A 26,256-nucleotide genomic window follows, 5' to 3' on the forward strand; every position below is an offset into this window, starting at 1 on the left:
CCCTAGTGAGATCGAGGAGGATATAATAACCCTCCTAAAGCGAAGAAAGTCCACGTTTGCCTTCAAACATTCAGACATGACAGGTATTTCTAAGGAGGTAATTACTCATAAGTTAGGCCATGATTTATCTGTTAAACTTGTCCATCAGAAGCGAAGAAAAATCGCTCTTGAGAGGAACGCGATCATTCAAGAAGAAGCTGAAAAACTTCTTAAGGCCAGTATGATCAGAGAGGTTAAGTATCCTCGATGGTTAGCTAATGTGGTTGTTGTTTCTAAAAAGATTGGAAAGTGGAGGGTGTGTGTCGATTTCACTGATTTAAACATGGCATGCCCCAAGGATCCTTTCCCGTTACCACATATAGACTCCATGGTGGATGTGACGGCAGGACATGAGATGCTTACCTTTATGGATGCTTCTTCTAGATTTCAACAAATTCAGATGGAACCATCTGATCAAGAGGATACAGCATTCATGAATCCTACCGACATATTTTGTTATATTGCTATGTCGTTCGGACTAAGAAATGCAGGAGCAACATATCAAAGATTAGTCAGCATGATGTTCAAGGATCAGTTAGGCAAGACTTTAGAGGTCTACATAGATGACATGGTGGTTAAATCAAAACGGGCGGAGAATCACCTCAACGATCTAGAAGAAGCTTTCAACATCCTAGATCAGTACAATATGAAGTTGAATCCATCAAAATGCCATTTGTGTCAAAGGTGGGAAGTTCCTAGGATACATGGTGTCCAAAAGAGAAATAGAAGCGAACCCCGAATAGATAGAAGCCATCATCCATCAAAAATCCCCTGTGAATGCTAAAGATGTCCACATACTGATGGGAAGAATAGCTGCTCTCAATAGATTCATTTCCATATCCTCCGAGAAGTGCAAAGATTTCTAGGACATCCTTAAGAAAAACAAGAAGTTAGAATGGACAGAGAAGCGTGAAGCTGCCCTAAAAGCCTTAAAGGATTACTTATCCTTAGGACCAGCTTTAATGAAGCCTGTGGATGGAGAATCCTTATATATGTACCTAGCTGTTTCAGGAAATGCAGTAAGTGTTGTCCTAGTAAAGGATCACGAAGGTGAACAGCATCCCGTTTATTATGTAAGTAAAATTCTTTTAGATGCAGAAGCCAGGTATTCTCATTTAGAAACATTAATTCATGCACTTATAATGGCTTCTACTAAATTGAGACATTACTTTGAAACGCATACTATTATTTCGAGAACTAATTATCATGTTAAGAATGTGCATAGAAAACCAGAATTGTCAGGAAGGATCGCTAAGTGGGCTGTGAAGCTGAGTGCCTATGATATTCAGTATGAGCCCAGAACAGCTATTAATCGAAAGCACTAGTAGACTTTGTCGCTGATTTCAACAGTGACATGCAAAAGAAAGCAAATTTAGAGGTCCATCAACTAGAAGAAACCAAGGATCCTTGGGTCTTCTTTACAGATGGAGCTTCCAATGTAAGAGGAACAAGATTGGGTATCCTACGATCAGGTATCTCCAAGTATATATTGATTCATAGTTGATAGCTAACCACTTTAATGGCTCATATGCTATTAAAGGTGAAAAACTAATCAAATATCTAGTTCTTGTAAAGGAATTAGCAAAATCCTTCAAATTGTGAAGTATTGATCAGGTACCAAGGGAAGAAAACGTTGGAGCAGATGCTTTAGCAAATTTAGCCTCATCTTTGAATATTCCAGAAGACACGAAGACCCCAATCATCCATATACTCTCGCCAGCAATAGGAGAACAAGAAGTAGGGGAGATAACAACTGACAAACAAACCGTATTTTGGGATCCATCATCCTCAAACAACAAAGGATCATGGAACCTCCCAATCAAAAAATACATCCAAAATGGAGAAATTCCAGCCATAGAAAATCCAAAATCTTTCAAAATCAAGGTATCACAATACATTTTATTACATGATATTTTGTATAGGAAATCTTTTTCAGGTCCATACTTGAGGGGTATCAAGGATCCTGAAATTCAAGAGGTACTTAAAGACTTTCATGTAGGTGACTGTGGTAACAACACTGGAGGCAGAGCCCTATTCTCTAGAATTCTGAGAACAGGTTACTTCTGGCCAACCATGAAGAGAGACGCCATGGAATACTCAAAGTAATGTGATGCTTGTCAAAGGCATGCAAACATCCTTCATCAGCCAGCAGAACCAATGTATCCTATATCCTCTTCTTCGCCTTTCATGAAATGGGGAATGGATATTATTGGCAAGCTACCAAAGGCACCAGGTGGAAAAGTATTCATGCTTGCAATGACTGATTACTTTTCAAAATGGATAGAGGCAGAAGCTTTTTTCAAGTCCGTGAAAAAGAGGTGGTATCTTTCATTAAAAGAAATATTATTACTAGGTTCGGTATACCTTCAGAAATTATTTGAGACAATGGTTCCCAGTTTATCGGGAAAAGAACCACTAACTTTTGTGACAGTTGGGCCATCAAGATGATTACCTCTACTCCAGTGTATCCTCAAGCTAATGGCCAAGCAGAATCAAGAAACAAGATAATCATCAACAACTAGAAGAAGAAGCTAGGATCCAAGAAAGGCAAATGGGCAGAAGAACTTCCCTATGTTCTTTGGGCAGACAAGACAACACCAAAGAATGCAACTGGTCAAACACCTTTCTCATTGGTGTTTGGGTCAGAAGCTGTAATCCCTACAGAGATTGTAGTTCCCACTGCTAGAACAAGCATTCATGATCCTGAAGCCAATGAAGAAATCCTTCTTGAATACTTTGGTACTGTTGAAGAACTCAGAGACCTAGCCAAGATCAGCATGGCAACATATCAACAAAAGGTAGCAGGGGCATACAACAAAAGTACAAGGATTAGAAGATTTCAAGAAGGAGATTTGGTCTTGAGGAAAGCCTTCCAGAATACAACCAATCTGGCTGATGGAAAGCTAGCACCCAAGTGGGAAGGTACTTATCTAATCGAGTCGGAAGCAGGGAAGGGGGCATATCATTTGCTCACTATGGAAGGCAACAGGTTACCAAGAGCATGGAATGCTATCCACCTCAAGAAATACTTTTTCTGATCAGGATCAAATAACCTTTGAGGATCAAGTATCCTTTGAAGATCGAGTATCTTTAGAGGATCTAGGATCCTGAAATTGGTAATATCTATCTGATCACTTATTTTAAGATTTATATTAATTTAAGGATAATGTATTCTTAACGTTTGTTTTTTCCAAGTATTAAATAATTATCCAGGATTCTAGTTAAAGGATCAATGTCTAAGAGGTTAGCCACCTCTCCTTCACATTTAAAGGTATCATACTATTTCCCTTGTTCGAGCCCACGATTAAGTTAAGACCCCCGATGGTCATATCTTCCAAGGTTTAATGGTTTTCACCTTTCTTATAAATTAGAGTTTCTACACTCTTGCCTGGAGTGCACGCTATCCAACGTATAGTCCGGGGCAACGGGACCAGTACACGCTTAGTGGCTGACAATTTCGTTGTCTTCGGCTATATGGAGAATCCTACGATTTATGGTAGACCTACCATATCGCCGGTTTATAACATTTTCATGTTATCTTATGTTTGGGCTAAATCCCGAGTTAGGCGAGTCCCTAGTTACATCCGTATCTTTGGGCCGGTCCCCAGTTTGGGCTTGTCCCTAGTTTTCGGGCTTGTCCCCAGTTTTTGAGTTTGTCCCTAGTTTGGGCTTGTCCCCAGTTTTTGGGCTTGTCCCCAGTTTATCTTATGGGCTTGTCCCCGGTTACACGGGCTTGTCCCCAGTTGCACGGGCTTGTCCCCAATTTGATGGGTCCAACCTAATTAATCTTATAAGTTCTTTGCATCAGATATTGTAAGTTGAATGACGAGAATCAAGACTTTTTGGATTCAAAATCATTAACTTATTTCTACAAGGATCATGAAAGGGTCACTACTTATGGTAACTTAGGTCTAATTAGACCTTATGGTATGGTTTCTATTTGCCACTTTACATTTGTTTGTCTAAGATCCTTATAGACCTTTTTGCTTAAGGATTTGAAATCTTTAAATTATTTTTACAAGGATATTCAATCCTAAAATTTTTACCTAAAATTATTTCTTAAAACTTTTAATAGAGCTAAAGCTATATCAAACAAACTTTCAATGTAACAAGTAACAAGCAAATAATCAAAAGATAATATTTATTAAAAACTTACTTAAAGTTACCAAAAGTTAACCCGGACTTCACCATTTAAAACATGGACCATCCATCCAGGTTAAAGTAAGTTGTTACTAACAGTTTAACTGAGTGCAGGAAACTAAAAGTCAGGGGCACCAAAGGCTTCATCCCCATAAACAGAGGATCCATCCACCTATGCTACCCCTTGAAATTGTCTTAAGGATCACTGATCCTTCAACCTAATTACTATTATCCATTACAAACCATTAGCCACGAAAACATAACTAAAGCCAAATAAAAACGAGCTCTTGCCTTGTCTTTGATATCCTTCTTCGCCCGTTCAAGCAGCCTCTTCACGGTCTGCTACACCCTTTCCTTTTTCATTCTCCACCACCTCCTTTGCTCTGTTAGTTCCAGCTTCATTTCCATCCATCATCTCCACATCCTCTTCACCACCAAGAGCCACCAGAGCCACCTTCCACTTCTTCACACCCCAAGCAGCTTTGTCAAAAGTAGCATCACTGGCTTCCGTCACCATCTTGATCCAGGCCTGTAGCACTGACCTTGCAGCCCACATCTTTGCCTCCTTAGTAGCCTGCTTCACTTTTATTTTATTTTACTTAATTTATATATAGAAATCTTACTTGACATGTTGGAATCTGAAGAGATGTCACAGAAAGCCTCAACGAATTTGGCTTGGAAGGTTTTGACTTCGGAATTCAGAGCAAGAAATCTCTTTGCATTTTCTTCTGTTCCAGGTAGCTTGGCCAGGGAAGCAAAGTTCTCAACTGCAAACAAGAAAAAAATATTGGGAGTTAGATCGGTTATCACGGATTGTTTCTCTGTTAAGGATCAGGGATCCAACCCTTTTTAACCCAAGTTAGAGGTAAATCAGCCCCACCAGGTATGGAGTTTCGATTCACAAAAAAAAAAATTGATTCCTCCGAAAAGAATTGTTCAAGGTTACTTTTGAAATCGGATTGGGTTGACGAGGCTTAGAATTCAGCAAAAACCGGTTCGAACCGTGGGTGGTTAGGGTATAAAGAGGATACAGCTCTTGGACGCCAAAATCGATCTTCTCTTCCTCAATGATTCTCTCAATGGTGCCTAAAACCCTCCAAATCATGGGCATGGCTTAATTTATAAGACATGCCGGTAGATTCGAAGAAACTTTGTGTGAATGGAGGAAACGGGTATGTATAGCCAATGTGGAAAGGGCAAGCTGGAAAACAGACCCAAGTCTATGAATAAACGTCACATCGGATTGTAGAATCGTGTGGTCGGAAAACAGTGGCCGGAATTCGTCGATCTCGGGGTCGGTGAACTTACAGATCTCCATAGATGCATTGGCGATGAGGTTCTGAGGTTGCATCTCCGTCAACTTGGAGTCACTGGATTGGTCGGAGTGTTTGGAGGGAGAAGAAGAAGAAGCAACATACATGTTTCAGAATAATATGATAAAGAAAAAAGAAGAAGAAGGGTAGTTGAATAGTTGCCAAGATATGTGGTTATAAAGAATTGAAGGCATCATATATATAGGCGGCGATGGTTAAGTGTTTTAGATGATAATTATTATTGACAACAGTGTAGTCGATTTATCTTTTGCAGGATTCAAATTTCAAAATGATAGCTGTATTGCATAAACACCCGCTATTTGGGGAGCAATTGTTAGGGCATAGAAATTATGCTAAGGATCCTCTATCCTTGAATAGTTTATGGATCAAGGATTCTTGGTATTATCTGTTTACTAATAATTGTGTTTGAATGGTGTTGTGTTTGATAGATATAACGGCCGAAATACTAAGTCATCCTATTCTTGCGCTAGTGGACGACTCTCGCACGTGGTCAAGAGAGAAGAAACGACTAGTGGAGAAGATGGTGTAATTATAGGAAAGATAGTTAGTTATGATTTTGTATATAAACGAGTTATTGATCAACTAGGAACACACGTACTGATTAGCTTACACACGCATACACTAGCTCATAGTTCTCTGTAATTACACACACATAGCTTTATTGTATTAGTTGATCATAAACTCCACCCATTGTAACCCGATTTTGATATTAATAAAGTGGTGACAGACGATTTGTCATCACCCGGGGTTTTTTTTACTTTGATCTAATCAACATCAAGGGGTTTTTCCTAGCAACAAATTACGGTGTTCATCTCCATTTTGTTCATATATTCGTTATTGTCACCTTAAAACTAAACCTCACAAAACTAATTTGGTTCCATTATCCTTTCCTGCCTCTAATTCGATCAGGTCGGGGCCTTCCCACTTAGGTGCTAGCTTTCCATGTGCCGAATTAGTTGTATTTTGGAAGACTTTTCTTAAGACTAGATCTCCTTTTTGGAATCTTCGAATCTTGATACTCTTGTTGTATGCCCCAGCTACCCTTGGTTGATATGCTGTCATTCTACTCTTGGCTAGGTGTCTAAGTTCTTCAATAGTGTCTAGGTCTTCAAGAAGGATTTCATTATTGGCCTCAGGATCACGGATACTTGTTCTAGCAGTAGGAACCACCATTTCTGTAGGGATTACAGTTTCTGATCCAAACACCAATGATAAGGGTGTTTGACCTATTGATTTATTTGTTGTTGTTCTATTATCCCAAAGAACTTAAGGAAGTTCCTCAGCCCCTTGCCTTTCTTGGATCCTAGTTTCTTCTTCAAGTTGTTGATGATAATCTTGTCACTTGATTCTGCTTGGCCATTGGCTTGAGGGTGAACTGGTGTAGAAGTGATCACCTTGATGCCCCAACTGTCACAAATGTTAGTAGTTCTTTTCCTGATAAACTGGGAACCATTGTTACAAATAATTTTTGAAGGGATACCAAATCTAGTAATAATATTTATTTTAATGAAGGATATCACCTCTTTTTCGCGGACTTGAACAAAAGCTTCTGCTTCTATCCACTTTGAAAAGTACTCAGTCAATGCAATCATGAATACTTTTCGTCCTGGCACTTTAGGTAGATTACCCACAATATCCATGCCCCATTTCATGAAAGGCCAGGATGATGATACAGTATACATAGGCTCCGCTGCCTGAGGTAGTATGTTGTCATATCTTTGACAAGCATCACACTTCTTTGAATATTCCATAGCATCTTTCTTCATTGTTGGACAGAAATACCCTGTTCTAAGAATCCTAGAGAATAGGGCTCTACCTCCAGTGTGATTACTACAATCTCCTTCGTGAAAGTCTTTAAGCACTACTTGAATTTCAGGATCTTCAATACACCTCAAGTATGAACCTGCAAGAGATTTGCTATACATAACATCATGTAATAAAATGCATTGTGATACCTTAAGTTTGAAGGATTTAGGATTCTCTGTAGCGGGAATCTCTCCATCTTGAATGAACTTCTTGATTGGGAGGATTCAAGATCCTTGATTATTTGAGGATAATGGATCCCAAAGCACAATCTCTTTGTTATTTGTTATCTCCCCAACTTCTTGTTCTCCTATTGCTGGTGAGAGTATATGAATGATTGGAATATTCATAGCTTCCGGAATCTTCATAGATGAAGCTAGATTTACTAAGGCATTTTCCCTAGCATATTCTTCCCTTGGTACCTGTATAATACTAAAAGAGTCGAAGAACTTTGACGATTCTTTCACAATATCTAAATATTTAATTAGTTTTTCACCTTTAACAACATATAAGCCGTTAAAGTGGTTAGCTATTAATAATGAATCTATATAAACCTGAAGATACCTGATCTTCATGTGTTTAGCTAGTTGCAAACCTGCAATCAGAACCTAATATTCTGCTTCATTATTAGTGGCTTGAAACTCACAGGCTATAGACTGGGGTATTATGTCCCCTTGTGACGACTTTAGTAGGATACCTAATCATGTTTCTCTTACGTTGTATGCTCCATCTGTAAACAACATCCAAGGATCCTTGGTTTCTTCCAACTGTTGGACCTCCAAGTCAGCTTCCTTTTATCGATCACTACTAAAATCAACCACAAAGTCAGCTAATGCTTGAGAGATTATAGCAGTCCTTGGCTCGTATTGAATATCATATGCACTTAGCTTCACATCCCATTTAGCCATCCTACCTGACATCTCTGGTTTTCTAAGAACATTCTTAATAGGATAATAGTTTTCACAATTATAGTATGAGTTTCAAAGTAATGCCTTAACTTAGTAGAAGCCATAATAAGTGCAAGAATTAACTTTTCTAAATGAGAATACATGGCTTCAGCATCTAGAAGACTTTAACTTACATAATAGACAGGATGTTGCTCCCGTTCATGATCCTTTACAAGGACAGCACTTACCGCATTACCCGAGACAGCTAGGTATAAGGATAAGGGTTCCCCGTCTACTGGCTTCATTAATGTTGGTGCTGAGGATAAGTAATCCTTCAAGGCTTTGAGTGCAGCCTCACGCTTCTCCGTCAATTCGAATTTTTTATTCTTCCTATGGATATCATAGAAATCCTTACACTTCTCCGAAGAACGACAGATGAACTTATTTAAGGCTGCAATTCTTCCAGTCAACCTTTGCACATCCTTTGCATTCACGGGTGACTTCAGGTTGATGATGGCTTGTATTTATTCCGAGCTAGTCTCTATACCCCTGTTAGTGACCATATAACCAAGGAACTGGATAATTTGCGGAGCAAATCTGGATAATTTGTGGCTTCCCTCAGGTATCTCGGGGATTGGTCGTATCACCCCGGGAACACTGGATATCATATCCTTGAGCTTCTGTAGCTCCTTGCCCATAGCTTGGTTGATACCTGCATCCTGCATGGAACCACGGTTAGCATCTAAGGATAAAGGATCATACAAATTACCTCTTTATTGGGCGAAGGTTGGCATCTCGGATGAGTATCTGGGATAAGAAGAGTCAGTGATAGGAGTTGGACCACCCGACGCGATAGTTTGCATGGGAATGAAATCTCCTTCATGGACTTCGGAGGATCGTTGATGTTGGACTCCTGAGGATCCTTGATTTTGATAGATAGATCCTTGAGGTTGGGAATTATAGGATCCTTGAAGATATAATCCAGAGGATCCTGGTTGAAGGATGGATGATCTTTGTCGGAAGTGTGAGGATCCTTAAGTTTGCTGACCCATGGACCCTTGTTGAAGGATAGATGATCCTTGCTGGAAGTATGAGGATCCTTGAGTTTGTTGACCCACGGACCCTTGTTGAAGGATAGATGATCCTTGAGTGAACTGAGCCATGGATCCTGGACTGGTGAAATCCAGCATCCTGGGTATCAGGGGAGTGTGATCCTCAACTGGCCTCTTAGTCTTCTTGAGATCTTCTATCTCACGAAGGATCCTTTGGTTGGTCTTGTTCTGCTGCTCCATATATGCTTTAACCTATGAAAACATAGATGAAACATCATTGTTAGTATTAACCACCGGCGCAGCAGCAGCGGTTTTCGAGCTCTGGAAGACTGGTAATTGCGTCTTGCTTCCAGCAGCAGCATCCCTTTGTGCTCCCGTGATTGGCGGAGGCATCGGTGGAAAAGTTCTTGATGAGAGAGAAACCGAAGATAGCATAGTTGACGAAACAGAGGTTGATTGAGAGTCCATTGATGGTGATATGGGTATGAGAAGGTTGAAAATGATAAGAATAATATGGATTATAACACCAATTGCCCCACGGTCGGCGCCAAATTGTTTTGGATAGAAATCTGCTTAGGATAATGTATCCAAATTCGTTTAGTGAGGATTAGTGCTAAGGTGATAAAAACAAATATGTATCAATTACAAACGCAAACAAAAGGATTGTTACAAGGAAAAGCCCTTGATCTGGTTCAGATCGCCGGCACAAAAACCCCGGGTGATAACAAATCGTCTATCACCACTTTATTAATCAAAAAAGTTGGTACAAAGGTTGGAGTTGTTGATCAACAGATACAATGAATGCTATGTGTGTGTGATTACATATAACTTAGCAGCTAGGATATGTGTGAACGTGTGTCTAATGTTGATCACAACTCGATATATAAAGAAAAAGAACCAGTAACTAACTAACAACTAATTCCTATAAACTCGCTAGTCTTCCACTCTTCATCATCGTGCTCTTTGACCACGTGCTAATAGACATTTAGTAACGAATTAAGTGGTGAACTAGGTCTAGGAGTCGTTGTCGATATTTAAATATCGGTCTTCATACAAAATTCATCCATTTATAGTTATGTTGCTAAGGATCCTGGATCCAGACTTCAGCTAGAGAATTCTCCACGGGGATAATTGGTCTAAGCACCTCTTCAAGGATAACATATCTTGTCTTTAGTACTCAATAATCAATCTTATCATCTTGCTGCTTCTTGCTTCAACTTATTCTTCAATCTCGATCATGTGCTACAGATGCCTTGTAGTGGGACATACGGTAGACTGGATCATAAACTTGTTTATACCTGGCTAACACATCACCATACTAAACGCACTCACTAGTAAACAAATAATACCGAGGATCATTGATCCTTCATAGCCTAATACATATCTTAAGGATAATCTATCCATAAGATAGTTAAGGATTAAGGATCCTCAACATAAAATTCATGCCCTAACACTTGCATAGACAAACTTCTTTGAGTCTTTCAGGAATCGGATTGATCTCCATCCTCTACCTATAGTGAGCCACATGCTCTTCCGGATCAGTTGTTCCATCATACACCTTCATGTTGGGGGTTTGAAACCGTTTTGGGATTTCAGCGTCACATATTGGTGGAGCAAATCTGGATAACTTGTGGTTCCCTTTCAGGGATTGGTCGGACCACTCCTAGTATGTTGGATATCATATCCTTAAGCTTCTCCAGTTTCTTAGCCATAGCCTGGTTGATTCCTGCATCCTCCATGGAACCAAGATTAGCATCTAAGGATATAGGATCATATGTGTTTCCTATTTGTTGAGTGAATGTTGGCATCCCAGAAGAATAGCCAAGGTAAGAAGCGTCTACCACGGCAGTTGGTCCACTAGAGGAAATAGTCTTCATGGAGATAATGTCTCTTTCATGGACCTCTGAGGATCTTTGATGCTGAAGTCCTGAGAATCCTTGATTCTAGAGGAAGGATCCTTGAGGCTGGAAGTTGTAGGATCCTTTATGATACAACCCAGAGGATCCTGGCTGAAGGATTGATGATCCTTGTTGGGGGAGAGAGGATCCTTGACCTTGTAGACCCATGAACCCTGGATTAAGGATAGATGATCCTTGTTGGAAAACTGAGGATCCCTGAGTTTGTTAACTTATGGATCCCGGTTGAAGGACAAATGATCCTTGAGTAAGTTGAGCCAAGGATCCTTGAGTGGTAAAATCCAACATCCTAGGCATTAGAGGAGTCTGATCCTCTACTGGCCTCTTTGTCCTCTTGAGGTCTTTTATCTCACGAAGGATCCTCTGGTTAGTCTTGCTTTGCTGCTCCATATATGCTTTAGCCTACGAAAACATAGCTGAAACATCATTGTTAGAGTTAACCACCGAAGTGGTAGAAGTGCTCTTTGAGCTCTGGAAGACTGGTAGTTGTGTCTTGTTTCCAGCAGCAGTAGTCATTGGTGCTCCTGTTAATAGAGGAGGCATCGGTGATAAAGTTCTTGATGGGTGAGAAACTGATGAAGGTACGGTGGATGAAGCAGAAGATTGTTGAGAGGCCATTTATGGTGGTATTGATTGAAAAGGTTGAATATTGATAGGTTATTTTCTGGATTATAGCACCAATTGCCCCATGGTGGGCACAAAATTGTTTTGGTCAAAAATCAACTAAGGATAATATAACCAAATTCGTTAGGTGAGGTTTAGTGCCAAGTTGATAATAATGATTATGAATCAGTCGTAAACACAAACACAAGGATTTATATGAGGAAAAGCCCTTGATTTTTAGAGGATCGCCGGCATAAAAACCTCGGGTGATGACAATTGTCTATCACCACTATATTAATCAACGAATTGAATTATGGTGGAGATATGGATCGGTAATACAAGAATAGCTAAGTGTGTGAGTGATTGCTTGAGAGAATTCTCAATAATACTGAGTTATGCGTAGTAAAAACAAGTGTGTGACCTAACCGATCTCATGTGTCATTATAAAGTAAAATAACAATTAACTATAACTCCTACATTTGCGCTACTCTTCCCACTAGCCGTTCATCAGTTTGACCACGTGCATAAGGAATCCAGTGGCGATTAAATAGGGTGACCAAGTCGTCCAGCCGTTATACCTATTGATCATAACACCACTCAAATACAATCGTTAGTAGATAAGTAATACCGAGGATCCTTGATCCTGCGCAACCTGTAACATACTCAAGGATAATTAATCCACAAGTCACTTAAGGATAGAGGATCCTCAGCATAAATTCTATGCCCTAACACCAAATATTAGTCAACATGATGTTCAAGGATCAGCTAGGAAAGACCATGGAAGTCTAGATATATGACATGGTAGTGAATTCAAAGAAAGCAGAGGATCATCTCAAAAATCTTGAAGAAGCATTCAACATACTGGATCAGTACAATATGAAACTAAACCCATCAAAGTGCCATTTTGGTGTCAAGGCTGGGAAATTCCTAGGATATATGGTCACTAAAAGGAGAATAGAAGCAAGTCCGGAGCAGATTGAAGCCATCATCAATTTGAAGTCTCTTGTGAATGCTAAAAATGTCCAAAGACTGACGAGAAGGATAGCTGCCCTGAACAGCTCCTGGATGCCGAAATCAATCTTCTCTTCCTCGATGACTCTTTCAATAGTTCCTAGGACTCTCCAAACCATGGGCATAGCCTGAATGTATGACATGCTGGTAGATTCGAAGAAGTTCTGTGTGAAGGGAGGGAACGGATACATGTAACCTATGAGAAAAGGGGAAGCCGGAAAACACACACAGATTTGAGAGTAAACATCACATCGGAGAGTGGAGTCGTATGGTCAGAAAATAGTTCCCGGTGGAAATAGTGACCGGAATTCATCGACCTCGGGGTCAGTGAACTTACAAATCTCCATAGAAGGATTGGCGATAAGGTATTGAGGCTGCATCTCCGTCAGTTCGGAACCATCGGGGGGTGAAGAAGAATAAGCGACGGACATGTTTATCAGAATAATAAAAGAATAGAGAGAGAAAAGAAGGATACATGTTGAACGGCCGAGATATGTGATTATAAATGGATTATAGGGATCACATATATAGGCGGTTATGATTAATATCAAGGGTTTGATAATAATTATTTATGGCAGCTGTCTAATCGGTTAATCTTTTTGTAGGGATTTCAAATTTCAAAATGCAGCTGTAAAGCATAAACACCCGCCAGTTTTGGGGCAATTGTTAGGGCATAAAATTTATGCTGAGGATCCTCTATCCTTGTTCAATTTGTGGATCACTTATCCTTACGATATGTTCATGATTGTAAAGGATCAAGGATTCTTGGTATTATATGTTTACTAATAGTTTTATTTGAACGGTGTTGTGTTTGTTAGATATAACAGCTGGAGGACTGAGTCATCCTATTCTTGCGCTACTGGAAGACTTCCGCACGTGGTCAATGATGATAAACGGCTAGTGGAGTGGTGGCGTGAAAATAGGGATTTAGTTAGTTATTATTTTCCGTTTATAACCGAGATAATGATCAATTAGAACACACATGTATCACACACACTCTCGAGCATTCTCTCATTCATAGCTCGCTAGTTTCTGTTGTAACACTGATCGCTATCTCGACCATTTGTAACCTATTTTTGATATTAATAAAGTGGTGATCGACGAGTTGTCATCACCCGGGGTTTTTTTCCTTTGATCTAAACAAGATCAAGGGGTTTGGATACATCATCCTTAGCAGATTTTTGTCCAAAACATTATTCGCCAGTCCATGAAGTTTAGCACGTGGTCAAAGAGTAGTAACGGATCATGGAGAAGTGGCGGAATTATAGGAATATTTGTTAGCTTATTTCTTGTATATAATGAGCTATGATCGGCTTAGGAAACGCACACTTTACACAGTACAACTCGCAGAGATTACTTCGGCTATTATTACTTACACTTAGCTACATTTGTAATCACTCGGTCATAACCACCCTTGTAACCTTATTTTTTATTATAAAGTGGTGATAGACGATTTGTCATCACCCGGGGTTTTTGTGCCGGCGGTCCTTATCCGATCAAGGGCTTTTCCTCGTAACAAATCTTTATGTTCATACCAATTTTAGCTACATTTTCATTGTTATTATACAAGCACTCTACCTCACAAAACCAATTTGGTTATATAATCGTTAAAACCGATTTTTGACTAAAACACGTACATACAACAATTTACATATTATATTGTATACTCATTAGTGAACTGTGAACATTGTGTGTGTATCAATTGAATAACTAATTGTTACTTGCTTATTTGTTTGTTTGTATCGCATTTGGAGAAGTCCATCATAATCACATTATCGTATGATTATACGACCGTCTTAGTAGCCAATCGCTAGGAAATGGTTAACCAATACCCTTTATTGTCCATGGTTTGATTGTTTATACTCACAATAACAATTTTGCAATTTTATATATAGTTATTGTATAAAAAGTGGTGACTTTCTCACTCAACCCCGTGTTGAAAACTATATGTTATTTTGTACTCATTTGCGGGTTATCAGTTGTAATGTGAAGAACGCGCAGAAATACCTTTAAGATTTAAATTTTTTTACAAGATTATTTTTTTTTAATTGTTTTGAAATTTTTTTCGAATTTGATGTACTTGCATGATATTGGTTATTTAAAATAGTTAATTAGATATTGTCACATTTTAAATTGCGTGATAGTACTTGTAAGCTGTGAGCCAATAGTTCGCGCCCCAGCATTTACGCCAAAGGTTGGGGTGTGACAGCTCGCCCCAGGCCACTCGTGGTTGTGGTGGCTAGCCACAATGGTCAGTCTAAGAGGGAATGATTTAACATTGGAGTCTTAGTGTTTGTGTTCAACTGCTATTTCATTTTTAATTAAAACAATTTAATTACATATTTTAAATCTGAAATATCAACTTATTATATATATATATTAAAAAACATATGAGAGTTATCACACAGATTCATTATTCATGAAATAAACTAATTATCTTTTTACAAGTGTGCGAGGTATCTTGAGGTAGTTATTACAATTTAATTTATTTTAAAATTTGATTTTTATATTATTATATGTTATCATGTTTTATTCTTTGCAAGTGTTATTCACTATTTCGTTATATTTTATATTATTTTCTATTATTAGTATTAGACATGTTTTATTTTTGAAAATAGTATATTTCTTAAATTTCGAATATACCATCGCGCCGTGACCATTTATATTTACATGTCGATATAGGTTTTTTCGAAATTGATCCGGTATAATTAATATTAGACATGTTTTATTTTTGAAAATGGTATGTTTCTTAAATTTCGAATATACCATTGCGCCGTGATTATTTATATTTACGTGTCGGTATAGATTTTTTTTTTAAATCGATCCTGATCAAATATAATATATTTTTCACATTTTTTACACATCGTAATATTACTCTAAATTTCGAATACAAACGTTAATGTTTCTACGTACGTCTCAATATAAATTTTATTCAATACCGGATTACCCGGCTCACGCAGTGTGACCAATCTGTGCGACCAAAACAGATGGTTAAATATAATATATATTTTATGTTTTCTTCACGACAATCTAATTTTGTATGGATGCGTCCTTATTTCTATATACGTTTCGAAATAAATTTAATTAAAACAAAACATAAAGCACAACCAAACTTTATTAACTTTATATTTTGTAAACATTTCATTGCGCCATGCAAGTTAACGTGTATTTTTTCGATCGGTAAAGGCTAACGTGTATTAACGTTGTCGCCGTAACGCGCGATAGTTTTCACTTAAAAATAATGATACTAAGTTCAATGAATCCGACCCTTAACTAAATTGGATGCTACTGCCTACTTGCACCTAATTTGGACGTTCACCATTCACCACATTTCTTGCTTTTTCAACTGCACATTTTACTTCTTAGTGACAACAGTCAATCAGTCAATCTGCCTGTTAGACCATTAATTCGTTTCTAATATTATAAAATTATAAATACAACTTTGAATGTTTGAGCATTCTTGGCGTTATTCATATATATGCTTCTAAGTTATTTAGTTATTTTATGAAAGAGGAACAAAAATGAGAAGGTTTAAAAGGATTTGTAGTCATATAAAAAAAACTTTTAAGAAAAATAACATAAAAAACTATAACTCAAAATTTAATAAAAAAACACAAAAAAGTAAAACACAAAAATGTTTTTTTGGTTTAAAAAAAAATCAATGGTGAGTGAAAAAGATCATTGTGTCATTTTGTTTATCATTGTATTTTGTGTCTATTTTCGTCATTGATTTTGTCTTTTTTTGTTATTTTGTGTTATATTACTCAACAATGTGTTATACGTAATTCGGTATTGTGTTATATTTTGCGATTTATTATGTCTTTTTTTAGTTATAATTGTGTTTTTTGCTCATTTCCGGTTGTGTCTTTGATTTCGGCATTGTATCTTTTCGTCAGTTTTTTTATTTTATTATTATTTTTAACATAAATATTGGCGGAAATATTTTAGTTTTTTAAATTTTTTTGATTTATACTTATATATCGAGTTATGACTCTTTTATTAATTTTTTAAATTATTTTAAGAGGATTTTTGTATGGTTACAAATCCTTTTTTCTCTCCTTTATTTTAACTTTGATATGTTACGTGTTATTATATTTTTTTTAACCCATAAAATATTATATTTTGTTTAATGTGAAAACTGAAAAGTATTTTACAAAATAAATGAATTAGTTTTAGATGTATCTAACAAAATTTATGTCTCAAAAATACAAAAAGTAACTCATATTGTCATATTTTCAAGCATTCCTGATATGGAAAATCAACCTCCATACTTGATTTTATGCTTTAAGCTTGACACAACCAACAACATTATTAAGAAAGAAACTCTTAACCGTGAAAAAACCCCTTAAATTAGATTTGAACTTGTGACCTTAGAATTTTAAGTTTTAACCATCACTCATATACCGTTAGATCAGAAGACTAACTACAACATAATATTTATAGTTATAGTTATGACACTATAATAATAATAATAATAATAATAATAATAATAATACACCATATATTAAAGGACAGTGAACTGCTAAGTCAAAGTTTAGCCATTTACATTTTTAGCCCTTTATATTTAAGAAAATATATTTTGACTCCTGGATCATATATAAAATATGTATTTTCTTTTATGCAATGCTATTTGTGAAGCCTAAAGTATAAGTTTTTTTCAATGAAAGATTGTTTTTGTGTGATACGTAGCTTTTTTTAGCTACTCGACAACAGTTGTCGTTATCTATAATATATATAAACGGAAACCCAAAAATCCTAGGTGTCATTATGTCGTCCTTCCCCCCTTTTTGAAAGCCACCAGATTGCTCGATTTTTGAATGATGAACTCTCATTGATTTAACCCAGTTTGACCCAAATAACTCTTGCACGGGGCATAACTAATTCCTAACCTCGCCCTCTCACAAACCCTAAAGGCATCCTTTTCACTCTCGTTAACCACCGTCTGGATAATCTTCTTCAATAACCACAAGATAATCTTCTTTTAATCTTGATTTTAATTTCAGATGGTCATCAATTTGGTTATTCAATTGAATGATTCAAAGAACCGCCTCCTCTTAATCACAACTCTGATCGGGTAATCTTTCTCTGTTTCTTCTTTAATTCGACGCTAATTTGATCAACTGGTTAAGTATTTGATGGATTATGTAATACTTTTATGCTTCAAATGTTCAGCTTTTGTTGATGGAATCATCGCCAGCACCTTCAACCTCTTCAAGTATCTATTCTTCGTCATCATTATTATTATTATTATTATTAGTCTGTTGATTGGTTTAACAGATGTCTCCAATTCTACTTCTGCTTCAAAATTGATGTCATAAACTCTCTCCTCGTACTCTTATTTTGCTTACTGTTTGCTTAATTTCACGAATTAGATGCCAAATTGGAGTGTGCATATTTACAATATCAATAAATTATATTCAAAAATTTTGAGTACATTAATTTATGTTTGAAAAATTGTGAAACAGGGCAATATCTGCCTCTTGTCATTCTAATGTTGGGATGATGAACTGTAATTGGGAACCTAAACTTCATTGTCTAACATAACAATTAGTTATAATAATATTGTTTTTGCGGAGAAGTCAATGTTACGCTTCATTTAAATTGCAGTTGTTATGTACTGAAATAACCTTTGGTTTGAATGTGCGCAGGTCATGTTAATATTAACGGGTGATGACAGCTTGACTTACGCTATGTCGGGTCTATTAATCAGGTTTATGTTACCACAATAATAGTGAATTATTCACAGGTATTGAAATAATGTGTTTTTAGTAGTGTCTAACTTGGTCCTTCCGAGGTATTTTTGAGAGGCCGGGACCATCCTATTCTTCTTAATGTTGGTTTTGTTTATGAAACTCGAAATATATGAAACATACTTAATTAAAGAACACACTTTGATTTGTTATTTAGTAATTAAATTTTTTTAAATAATAGTTTTTTGCTGAAGGAAAATTTAAAAAAAAAAATTATTCCAGCAAAATAAGAATAATAACAAAAAAATTATTCCAACAAAATAAGAATAATAACAACTATAATTTTTTGTTTATTATTTTATGGGTTATTTGATGTTAAATTAGTTAATTCAAATCTCTATTTAATCTAAGTTGTATCCTTACCTATTATAAGTATAATACAACTAATAAGAAAATTATTCAGCAAAATAATAATAATAACTATAGTTTTTTGTTCATTGTTTTACGGGTTATTTAATCTTAAAACAGTTAATTCAAATCCCTATTTAATATAGGTTGTATCTTTACCTATTATAAGTATAATACAACTCATACAATAATCATTATATATACATCATCATTTATTATTTTTTTAGTAGTCTTCTTCAACATCCATATCATACGTACAATTTGAAAGCTACATATACATATGGTATGAAGATATAACATCCTAAAATAGAGAATTGAATTGTACTGCACATAATTGAGGTTATGTTGCTGTTGATTTTGTCCTAATTGTGCTTAATTTGTTGATTCCAATCGTGAAGTTAGAAATTGTAGGTAGAGAGTTATTTTGTTAATTAAGATGTTGTAATTAGGTTATTTTGTTATTATAATTATTGTTATTTCTCCATCAATTTTTGTATTGCAGATCAAACCAAAAAGTTTAATTCAGATGCTAACAACAATGTACTTTATTACTTTATTATATTTGATAACATTTTTTGTGCATATTTTGTACTAATAACTCTATTGCAAGTATTTGTGTGGTCTGATTGCACGAATTTATGCTGGTAAGTGGTAAATTCACCATTCATAATGTTTTGTACACACATATATATCTTTAATACAGGTTTTATAAGCATACAAGGCTAAAGTTTTCTTACAAAACAAGAGGACAAATTGTTGTATTACCATAAAATCAAAGACAAGCATCTATCATATAATGATGCTTTTTAATGTGAAAATGTGAAAATATAAACATAGTGGTTGAGACGGGTAAGTTAGTTTCTGAGGAGAATACATTAAACGAGAATCAAGAACGGGAATTGATCACTTATCAGATTAAAGATGAGGTCGTGAACATTACGTGTGCGGGTGTGGTGGTTGGATTGTTGACTTAGAGTGGATTGAAATTTGTACCGTTCATAAAAAGGCCCTCGTAAAGATGTTAGTTCGGTTTTTGCTTCAGATGTCATCAAATCATCAACGTAGGTAGATCTAATATGACGTGTGATAGTGTAATCTAAACATATATGATTAATAGCTTTTAATAAATCTTAGCTATTTTTTTTTCTTTTTGGTGGATATATAAAATTTAACCAAGATAGGCATGCTGCGGTTGGCTTAACGGGCCAGAACGGGTTCAATTTAAATATTTTATGTTTAGTACGGGCGGTACCCAGTAAGCCAACCTAGCGAATAAGATTGGAGCATGTTCGTGTTCGTTCGCTTAGTTTTAACCAAACAAACAATCGAAAATGAACGATTAAACAAACATACTTTTTTTGCTCGTCTTCGTGTATATTCGTTTATTAATTGTGTGAACAAATTGTTGTTAAATCTAAATGGACGAACATAATTGAACATAAATGAACGAACATAAATGATCAAAAACATTAAAAAATAAATGTGAACAACAATTTGTTGGACAAAAAAGCTACTAAAAATAGACTAGGTTGTAATGGGCGTATGGGCCTAAAAAATTTAAATGAATTTATTAACAAACGTAAACAAAGATTTAAAACAAGCATAAACTAGCAACTACAAATGAACGTACGAACGATCATAAACGATTTAGATGAAAGAATGAGTACTAAAGTTCACTAACATAAATGAGCAAAGTTTTTATCAAATAAAAGCACACGCGCGGATGGATAGATAAATAGATAGATGCAACAATTATTCAAACAGGTCTGTGTGTTTAGCTTTCAAAGCCTCCATTAAATTAACCTTTATCTCCAATTTCAAATTGCCAATGGTAGTATCTCCACCTAAAATAAGAACCAAAATCTCATAAACCACATATGCCGCTACAAAATTCATTCTATTCGGGATTTTGATTGTGGTACAGTTAAGGTGAATAGGATTTATGCTAAAAAATTTCAAAATGCATTAATTATGCAGTTTGACTGTTAATTTATAGGATTTTTATATCAAATATTTGGTGAGATTGGTTTTTAATTATGAATTTTATAACTTTTGTTGCTTATTACAAGGACTTGTCAAAATTAATCTTTAAAATTGAGTGGCAAAAACTGAGCACTTCATTAGACAAAGTTTCATGAAAAGTGTCTAAAATGGAAAAAATAATATTGTCCTAGCAACTACAACATAAGCGATTCACTACTACAGCATAAACCATTCACTGGTATGTATGCATAGCAAGTACAGAATGACAAGGTGCAACATTTGTTTCATCAATGAGTGTGATATGCAGCAAACTGTTACTATGTACTTGCCGCAATGCCATACCAAGCATCCACTTTACATTATTCTTACTTTAGCAACAACTCACTTTTCCATCATATATTAACGACATGACGGAAACTGAGGTTTAAATTTGGCACTTTTTATTATATACTGAATTTTAGCTTGAGACACTGTATATGAACATGGTCTTCCACTTTGAATCAACAAGATAAAAAACTATACTTAAACTCCAACCCAACTACAAACAACAAGCACGTACAAAAATACTTGAACCCGCAAACTTAATAAAACTAAAAAAATTTCTAATTCTAGACAAAATGAAATGAAACTCACAGGACTACAAAAAACATCAAACATTAAACCTGTTAAAAGTATTACATACTATATAATTCTTAGATTATAACAATGTCCATACAATCATAGAAGAACTAAAGAAACTCAACTTCAACTATAAACATAACATAATTTATTGATTATTTAACCTTTCATTATAATACCTAAATTCATCGTACAAGAAAATTATATATTCATATCAATATAAAAACAAAAATAAATGTAACCCGCATGACACGCGGGCTAAAGCTAGTTACTTTATATTTTAATACATAGTTTCCAAATATTTAGACTCATAGCTTTATTGATTTATTTTTGTCTGTATTATTCCATTATTTATTTTACTATTATCAAATGATTTTATTTTGCTTACAAATATTAAAAACGTAGGAAATCAAACCTATACTTACGTTGATTTTACAAAATGTTAGTTTGTTAATGGAATTTTTATTTTTTGTTTACATAGATTTCGAGTTTATTTATATTTTCTAGGTGAAACAATAGCGTTAATTCCACACATTTGCTAGTTGTATATATTTTGGATTTTCATTCGTTATTTTATGTCCTGGGTCTTTTGTCAAATTAATAGTAGTCATAAATTGTTGGGATATTGGTTTTTAATACTTTCAACTTTCACTCTGTCATAGCCCCCGACCCTATATCCTGGGAGGGAAGCCGTGAACATTGAGTGGTGGTATCGGTGTTTATTAAATTATTTTGCAGCGGAATAATTCATCGGAACCGTAGTTAGGAAAAATGATTAGAGTTATAAAAACACCATGATTATTATTATGATAAACCGAGAATTTAATCTTTTGTACAAACATAAGTTTTTATAGGGATAAACCCTAATTTACAAAACACGTTTCTTTATTCTGGTGACAAGCCACTTATTTAAGCTGGAAACCCACAGGCATCATTCCTTTGTCTCAAACAAGTCACCTGAAACATGTTTAAAATATTTTATCAGCAAGAAATACTGGTGAGTACATTCATTTGTGAATGACACATTTTACAGTTACAGCATCAAGATGTTTTTACATCTGTCTGCTTACAAATTACCGAAAGTTACTTGTCACTCGACCGTATCTATGACTGTGGTCATATTACTTATTGGCTAATACTTGTCCAATAAGTAACGTGTAATAGCCCAGTAGGCAAACCTTGTATACAAAACCCCACAATACCAATAGTAATCATCTCGTAAGTCTACAGAGACTTAATCACTATAATGTATTTAAAATACTTTTAAAAAATATATTTGAAAACATTTAGACCATCTGTCATGAGTTTTATAGGCTTTGAAATCATCATGACAGTGTCGGAAAAACAGTTGTCTCCCACAAATGTGAGTGGTACAAAAACTCGAATGTCTCACCTTGCAAGTTTACAATTAAAGAAAACGCCTCTTGGTATTAAGCACCTAGGATAAACACAATGTACTACATCCAGATTAGTATAAAACCAATAATCATAACGATAATCACGAGTGTAGAAACTTTACACGATGGCACAATGCCTTACCTTAATAGGCAGAGCTTTCGGATTTGTGTATATTTCTTTCGATCGGATAGGATATCGTTACAATATTCGGGTATTATACCGTGATCTTAAAATATAATATATGTGTGTGAAAATTTAGAGAGAAACAAGATTTGGTGCGAGGAGAAGTGTTTCAAGTTCAACCTATTTATAGCTGATTCTGAAGCCCGTCGCGATACGCGATGGCCATAGGCAAAAGGGCGACGCGTATCGTGAAGAATCTCCTAGCTTTGCCTAGTCAGCCCTAGACCTGCTACGTGGCACGCCACGTGGCAGGCTACGTGTTCCGTCTGTGTAACCTCCATGTCACGATACGCGATGGTGTCACTTTGATAGATCATTGCGTATCGCTACGCCGCAACTTTTCTGGATAACTTTACACGTCATCGCGCTACGCGATGAGGCTAATCTAAACCCGTCGGGTATCGCGATGGAAGGATTATTAAAAATCTTAATTTTTCACAAAAATACTAAGGCGACCCTTAAGCGGCGATGCGAGCGTGCGAAGTGCAAAGTGCGCCATCAAAGCGCCACATTGCGCATCGCACTTCGCCCGAGCCCGTGCGCGTTCGGGTGCTTCGCACCCACTGCTAGGACCACTAGGTGTGATATGTCTTATAAGAACATTAACATATGAGTTTTCTTTCTTATAAAGAGCTTACTGGTTTTGTAATTTAGTGATGTGGGACAAGGACTTATAATCCTATTTATATCATGGTGGAATCCTCACCTTTTCTTTCCTCCACCAATGTGGGATGAAATTTTCCTTCTTTTGTTCCTTTATTTTTATGGTTTGTTATAGTCTCCCCTACTTATGTTGAATCTCGTCCTCGAGATTTGGTTGGAATAAGTGTGGGTACTTCCGTTTCATTTCGGATTCCAATTCCCAAGTATATTCTGATCCACGTTTTGAATCCCACTTCCCTTTGACCAGAACTATTATTTTATGCTTGAGATTCTTGATCTTTCTATCTTCAATTTGTAAGGGTTTCTCCACGAATTTCAATTTTTCATTTACCTTTATATCTTGAAGGGGTACTTCTAGTGATTTATCAGATAAACATTTCCTTAAGTTACTTACATGAAATACATCATGTATACCTGACATTTACTCTGGTAATTCTAACTGATAGGCTACTGGTCCAATTCGTTTGATAATTTGAAATGGTGCAACAAATCGTGGACTTATCTTTTCTCTCTTACCGATTCGGATTACTCATTTCCATGGAGATACTTTCAGTAGCACCCTATCTCCAACTTGAAATTACAATGGTTTGCGTCGATGATCTGCATAACTCTTTTGACGATCTCGTGCGGTCTTTAATCTCCCCTTAACTTGATTTATCTTGTCAGTACTTTCTTGTATGATTTCAGGGCCTGATAATTGTTTTCCTCCTATTCATGCCCAACACACTGGAGTTCTGTACCTTTGTCCATAAAGGGCTTCAAATTGGGCAGCATGAATACTTGTATGATAACTGTTATTATAGGAGAATTTTATTAGTGGTAAATGGTCATCCCAATTTCCACCAAAATCTATTACACATGCTCTTAACATGTCTTCCAATGTTTGTATGGTCCTTTCACTTTGACCATCAGTCTTTGGATGGTATGTTGTGCTCATGTTCAATTTTGTTCCCATAGCTACTTGGAAACTTTTCCAAAAATGAGAAGTAAAACGGCTATCCCGATCCGATACAATGGATAATGGAACTCCATGTAATGAGACAACTTTGTCTACATACAACTTAGCTAATTGTTCCATTTTGGAAGTTTCCTTCATTGGTATAAAATGAGCAGATTTTGTTAATCTATCCATAATTACCCATATTGTGTCATTACCTCTTCTTGTGGTAGGTAATTTGATAATAAAATCCATTGTTAGAAATTCCCATTTCCATTCTGGCATTTCTAATTGTTGAAGTAATCCTGATGGCTTTTGATGTTCTGCTTTGACTTATGAACAAGTTAAGCATTTTGAAACATAATTAGTTGTGTCTTTTTTCATTCCTATCCACCAATAGATTTTCTTCAAATCTTAATATATTTTATCTCTTCCAGGATGCATTGTGTATTTGGATTTATGGGATTCTTCGAGAATCTTTTCTCCTAATCCTCCTATGATTGGTATCCAGATCCTATTCCCCATTCGGAGAATTTCATCATTTCCTTTGACAAGTAGATAAATGGTACCATTTCTTTTCTCATCAGCAATATTATTTTCTTTTATTGCTTGTTTCTGAGCATTCTTTACTTCATCAATTAAATTGATTTGAAGTTCTAACCTTAAGGCTCGCACTCTTTTAGGTTTCTCATGCTCTTTTATGTTTAATGCATCGGCTTCTATATTAGTCTTGCCTTCACGATATTGGATTTCATAATCATTGTCGCTAAGAATTTCCATCCAACGTCTTTGTCTCATGTTAAGCTTCTTTTGCCCAAAAATATATTTTAAACTTTTATGATATGTGGATACAGTAAACTTACTACCATATAGATAATGTCTCCAGATCTTTAGGGAAAAAATTATTGCTCCCAATTCTAAATCATGTGTTGTGTAATTCTCTTCATGCTTCTTTAATTGTCTAGATGCATAAGCAATAACTTTTTCACGTTGCATTAGTACGCATCCCAATCCTGATTTAGAAGCATCACAACAAACTGTGAAATCTTCAGTTCCTTCTGGTAATGCAAGTATTGGGGCATTTGTTAACTTTTGCTTCAAATTTACAAAAGCTTCTTCTTTCTTAGGTCCCCATTCAAACTTGACATTCTTACACGTTAACTTGGTTAACGAAACTACTATTCAGGAAAAATTTTGAATGAAGCGTCTATATTATCCTGCTAATCCTAAGAATCTTCGAATTTCTATAGGAGTCTTAGGAATTTCCCAATTTGTAATAGCTTCTATTTTAGAAGGGTCCACATGAATACCTTTATGGTTAATCAAGTGTCCTAGAAACTGTACTTCCTGTAACCAAAACTCACACTTTGAGAATTTAGCGTAAAGCTTCTCTTTCCTCAATATTGTCAAGAGTGTATGAAGATGTTTGACATGATCTTCACTGGTTTTGGAAAAAATAAGTATATCGTCTATAAAAACGATTACAAATTTATCCAAATATGGTTTACATATTCAATTCATCATATCATGAATGCAGCTGGTGCATTGGTTAAACCAAATGGCCCGACCGTAAATTCTTAATGACCATACC

The sequence above is a fragment of the Bidens hawaiensis genome, unplaced genomic scaffold, assembly GCF_021521415.1.
Source record: "Bidens hawaiensis isolate Kalapana, Puna unplaced genomic scaffold, B.hawaiensis_p1.1 tig00003654_1, whole genome shotgun sequence".
Classification (NCBI taxonomy): Eukaryota; Viridiplantae; Streptophyta; class Magnoliopsida; order Asterales; family Asteraceae; genus Bidens; species Bidens hawaiensis.